Here is a 6,031-nt window from a genome sequence, read left to right on the forward strand (position 1 = left end):
TTAACAGGGAAGAATGGTGTGAGGGTGGGGGCAGGTCTATTTGGAAATGTGGGTGACTCTTCAGATGGTTAATAAGGTGATTCTAAAATTAGGTTCCACGTGGAATTATCATGTCTTTCATTTTAACTTGAAAATATCATAGCTAATATTTTTGCTCGTTCTATTGTTTGGAGGTCTGTAGGGAACCTGCCTTCCATCACTATTGATATCTGAAGTAAGGATGAGTAAAATGTTTGGATAGTAAAATTATCTTAATTCAGATAAATTAATATCGCCATGTTTTCAGGATGTTTTTGTACATCTATTGACCAATCTAATTGACCTCAGTCTAACTGATATTACAAGTCAGAGATAATAATTAATTGATATTCTTAAAACCTTGGATCTTTGTGACAGTACATTGAAAGAGACAATGTCTTTGCTTATTTGGAGTCAATGTTCAATGAAATTTGAATAGTAGATTCAAAAAAAGAGTAGTATGTCAATATATATTAATTCTGACTAATTTTAGAAATGCAGAGGAAATAAAGGAGACAAGAACTTAAAAGTTAGTTTGTCTTATTTATTTATTATGTTTACTTTTTAGAGCAATAGGAATGGTCGTTTATTGCTGATGGAAATGCAAAATAGTACAGCAAGTGTGGGGACAGAGGGTTGACAGGAATTTTCCGTAATTTCCACTTAATTTTGCTGTGAACATAAAACTGCTCCAAAAAAGAAAGTCGAGTTTTCAAAAGGGGGCATGGTGGAGAGAGGTATTCTGGTGACTGAAGATTTAGGTTTAGATCCCTTGGAAGTTACAACTAAAGGTCAACTAAATTGACAGCCCAGGCTCTGTACTTGAGCCAGTCTTTTTTGTTTAACTTTTGGTTATCATAAAATTGCCAAAAATTATAATCCCGGAAAGATACAGAAATTAATAATATTGCAACTTCAGGAAGTTATAAGAACAAGTATGCAGGTATTTTATTTTCAAAATGAATTGAACTCATGATGCTGCTATTTAAAAATGATAAGTGTAAGTTCTTATCACTGCTATTTGACATTTAAATATTCTAAATAATCCTTCATATTATATTAAATTTGTAATTAAATTTTAAATGGCTGAAAGGATTTTAGTTAATTAGCTTAGAATCAATGTTTAAATGCTTTAGGAAAATGGATTTCTCAGTGTTGTGTATTGCCTATGAGCTGAGAGCACTAATTACCCTACAGGAGGGGAGAGAGCTCCTCTCCTTGCTTAGAAGCACATGGGACTTCATGCCTCCCCAAAATAGGGAGAACAGATCTAAAGCCCTAGAAATGCATGTACTCCTGGAACAACATAATTCACTTTGAGAAATTTATTTTAAGGAAATAATTAAAATACGAGCAAAGGTCTAGCTCTGAGGATATTAATCTTAGTGCTGCTAAGTGTAGCAAAAGTGGAAGCAACTCAAAATGGGAATTTTAAATATTTTTAAAAATCAATGCTATTTTACTAAATGAAAATACCAACATCAGATGAATTACATAAATGAAAATATCAAAACAGATATGTGCAGTGTTGTAGGTGCAGAGTTATTATTAAGGAAAGCTCTGGCTTTCTCTGTATGCCTAAGTTTCCTCATCTTCATGAGAGAATAATAATAAAAACAATAGCTATCCGACAGGACTTTCTAGAGATTAAGAAAAATAATCCATGTATAGCAAAGTGCCTGGGACAAAATAAGTACTAGAGTAGTAACAGCAGTAATTGAATTCACTTATTAGAAACTCTAAAGTTTCAGAAAAATACACAAATTTGAACTTTATAGTTTATAATTGGCTGCAATGATCATACATTATAAATCTGAATAAGCTGGTGTTTATAGATTTTATGTATATACAAGTCTAATTGGAAAATATTATCTAGAATAAGATCTTTAAAAGGCAAAACCAGGTATTATACACTAATATCACTGGAATGTGATTTCATCAATCAACTGAATATTTTTTTCTTGCTGACCCCTTTTCTGCCAAACCCAATGGCTTCTTGTTATACAATGTTAACAGTGGCTTCTTGGTATCTAAGGCGGTGGCTCTTACATTTTGGGTGGGCAAGCAAAAATAGCCCATGCTTAGCATAACCAACTATGAGATATCAAGGAAGTCTAACCAACTAGATTTGAGACTAGTTAGAAATATAGAGGGGAAGGAAAGTAGGATTCTAGATTGACTCCCACGTTTTTAATTTTGTTTCCTGATCATCCTTTTATTGAGACAGAACATACAGGAGGAAGAAAAAAGTGGCAAACATTTATGAGTTCAGTTTGGAAATACTGTTTCTGAGACAACTATGGGACATGAATCTAATAGACATTGAAGCCATGGGTCTATAGATCAGATCTAGGTTATAATAATGAAGTTAAAATTATGAGTGTGGGTTTAGTTATTTTTTGCATGATGATTGTATATCATATCCTTGGTAACTATTAAGAACATAGGACAGGTTATAGATTTATGTGCAATTTCTAGACAGCAGCTCTAACTTCATTCTTTGTTTGAAAACTCTTCCATGGCACATCTTTGTGCCTTAGACACCACAGTGTCATTTAAAGAAATAATAAAATAAGCAGAACTCTGGCAATTACCAACACTAGAGAACAAGTAGAACAAGATGAATCAGCAGAGGGACCTGAGTAGGAACTGTCAGGGGAGGAGGAGAACCAGGAGACAGTGGCCTCACAGAAGCCAATGGAATTGAGTTTTAAGAACAGGGTAGATAACTGTCAAATTAACTGTGAGGTCAAGAAAACGAAATGGAAGCTATGTGTTTTTGTTTTAATCAAGAAGTCACCGGTGATTTTTGTCAGAGCAGTTTCATGAAACTGTTGTGATGGGAACCTCACGGCAGTGCGTTGAAGAGCAATGGGTAACCAGTAATCGGGAAACAGGTGCAATGATCCTAGGATGTTCTGAATAGGGGTGGTGCTGTGGATGGAGGAAAGTTGGGAGGAGAAATTATTTTAAGGTGAGAAAGGCTTGGTTTGTTGTTGATCTCTGTAGAAGGACCCAATAAAGAGCAAGAGGATGAAAAGAGAGAGAGAGAGATGTGTGCATGTGTGTGTGCATGTGTGTGTGTGGGGGGTATGAAGTTTTAAAGAACATGAAGAGCACATATGAGAAGTGTGAGAAAATAATCTTAAGAGAAAAAGCACTTCTTTCTTTAGGAGGAAAATAGATGAATGTGTGAATAATATGTTAAAGTGGAAACTTGAGAGAATTTGCATCTGACAGTGCTGGCCTCTGAAGTATAGACATGATCATATATTGAAAGGAGGCGGTATCAAAAATTTTACTTTGGACCAGCTAATAGCAAAGACAGACATGATAGGAACATACAAATAAATAAATGAAGGCAGGTGCTATGAAGAAAAATAGGAGTACATACTTTGAAATAGAATAACAGGTTGCATAATTCAGATTTAGGGTTAGGGAAGGCTTTCAATCCAATTGGTACCTAAAAAATAAGTAGGAATTAGGCAAAAATGAGAAGGGGAGCACACCACATCAATAGAAAGCATGTGACACTTGATTGTTAACAGCTATTTTTACTGGCATTCACTTCTATACTAGGAGGATTGGGACAAAGTCTTGTTTCTGCACCTACAGAATCTGGAATCATTATGTTTGATGAAAAGGAAATACAAGTCTTAACCTCACTGTTAAACACATGCCAATAGCTCCATTTTGTATGGAGACTGGAGCTCAGAAGGTCTCTTCTCCAATGTCTCAGTACTAGGCGGTGTTAGGATTCAACACCCATGTCTGTCTGATGGCACAGCTGTGCTTGATCCTGTTTCCTAGGCTGCCTCACAAAGTCCCTTGTTCTAGGAAACTTATTTCAATGGCTGCTGTGACAAAATACCATAGACTGGTGACATAAATAACAAAATCTATTCCTCACAGGGCTGGAGTCTAGTAGATGTGTAAGATCAGGCTGCTAGGAGGACTCCGACTGGCTTGCAGACTGGATCCTCACATGGCAGATACAGGGAGGAGAAGCAAGCTCTCTCATAATTCCTATAAGGACACTAATCCCATTCTTGGGGGCCTCACACTTATGACCTCATCTAATCCTAACGATCTCCCAAAGACCCACCTGCTAATACTATCACATTGGTGGGTAGGGTTTCAACATATGAATTTTGGGAGGATACAAACATTTAGCCCATAACAGATAATTCCTTCCCTTTCTCTCCACCTTTATTTTTGGTCACCTTTCTTTGTTTCCAGTTTAAAAACTGGTGTCACTGAGACCTCTGTCTATAAATTTATCCTTTTCACCCATTTACTCCTTCAATGACATCTATGCCCAAAGCTTTAATCATCACATCTAGACTTCTGACTCCTACCTTTACGTCTTCAGCTCTGAGCCAGATTTCAATCTCATTTTTCTAAATGTTTTCAGGAAAATCTATATACATGATCTGAAATCACCCCAAATTCTGTGTGTTCCGAATTAAACTTGACAGCTTTTCATATGCCCAAATGGCACTCTAATTTCTTGTCAGTTTAAACATCTTGAAACCATTTTTGTTTCTTCCTTTAAAAAAACACACAAAAAAAACAACAAACCTGTCATAAAGTTTCCCAGTGAAATATTTCTTCTTTCTTTATACACGAGTTCAGGCTGAAGGAATTACATGCTGCAGCAGCTCGCTGCTCTCTGTGCTCTAGAGTTGTCATTACCAAGTACAAAATTCTTCAGCTTTCATGGCAATTCATCATGTTGGTGCCTTCCTTGCACTTGTTTTTATATTTTCTTGCCACACAGTCTTTCATAAAAATTGGGTCCTCATGTCAAGAGCTTACATAAAATCTATTTTAATACATTTCCTATACAGTCTATGTAGATAGTATTCTTTGTCCATTATTATTCCATGCCCTTGCTGAATAATGATAGAGTAATTACCTGTGGGTAAAGCATACTTCCTCATCCCTTTGACTATAAGCTTGGCCACCTGACATATTGTGTCCAATAAAATATGGGGCAAAATTCAGTGGACTGGTGCTGAGTGGACTTGAAGAGGCATTGAGTGTTCCTGTTCATTATCTTGTGCTCCTGACCTGCATCATGAGAAAGGCAATGTCCTAGGAAGTTGTTTCTTTAGCCAAGCTCCCGGGATGAGGAACTATTGGAGCAGACTTGAACTGGACCTCCAGAAGCAGATCTGCTCCAGAAAATCCAAGATACATGAGCAAGATAGACATGTTTGCTGCTTGTGATCTACTGAGACTTGATTGTTAAGGATGATCAACATGGAAATAGCTGACTAATATATAACCATTCTGGAAATCAAATCTATAATAATAAGCCCAATCGTGACTTTGAAGCTTGGTTTCTTCCTAGCAATTGAGCTTTGGGTTAAATGATTTGAACAAGTGTTTGATCATAGTTATAAAGTCTTTGTTTTATGTATTGGAAAAGCTGGAAATGTTTAGTGAAATATCAAAATTATTTCAGGCTTGTTTTTGGATGTATATATTACAATTCTTATTAGAATTTAAATTAGTATAAATACACTTAGAACTAAGATATTTAATAGTATAAATTAAATAAAAATTAATAGAAATTAATTTGCTATACATGAAGTCTTTTCTAAAAAGTCTTTCTGAAAAGACTTTTATAAATAGGCTTTTTGGAGACTCATCTTGAGATATATAGAAATTCCTTACTCACTCTGAAGATTGGTTCTTTAGTATCGACATTTTGTTTATTTTATTTTTAATTGAATTTATTGGGGTGACATGGGTTAATAAAAACATACAGGTTTCAAGTGTACAGCTCAATGAAGGATCATCTAAAGGGGGCAAGGTTTTCTTTTTTTGGGGAAAAAGTAAAAACTCTTTCTGCACCCATTTTAGAGACACAAACGCCTGGCCAATATGGCCGTGCCAAAGCCGCTGTTTCTACTACATTAGGGAAGAGCACTTCAGCGTCAAAACGCAACATTAATTCAAACAGCTCCGAAGCAAACAGCGCAAGCATGCTCAGCATTGTGGATGA

Source organism: Myotis lucifugus, unplaced genomic scaffold (assembly GCF_000147115.1).
Source record: "Myotis lucifugus unplaced genomic scaffold, Myoluc2.0 scaffold_1047, whole genome shotgun sequence".
NCBI lineage: Eukaryota > Metazoa > Chordata > Mammalia > Chiroptera > Vespertilionidae > Myotis > Myotis lucifugus.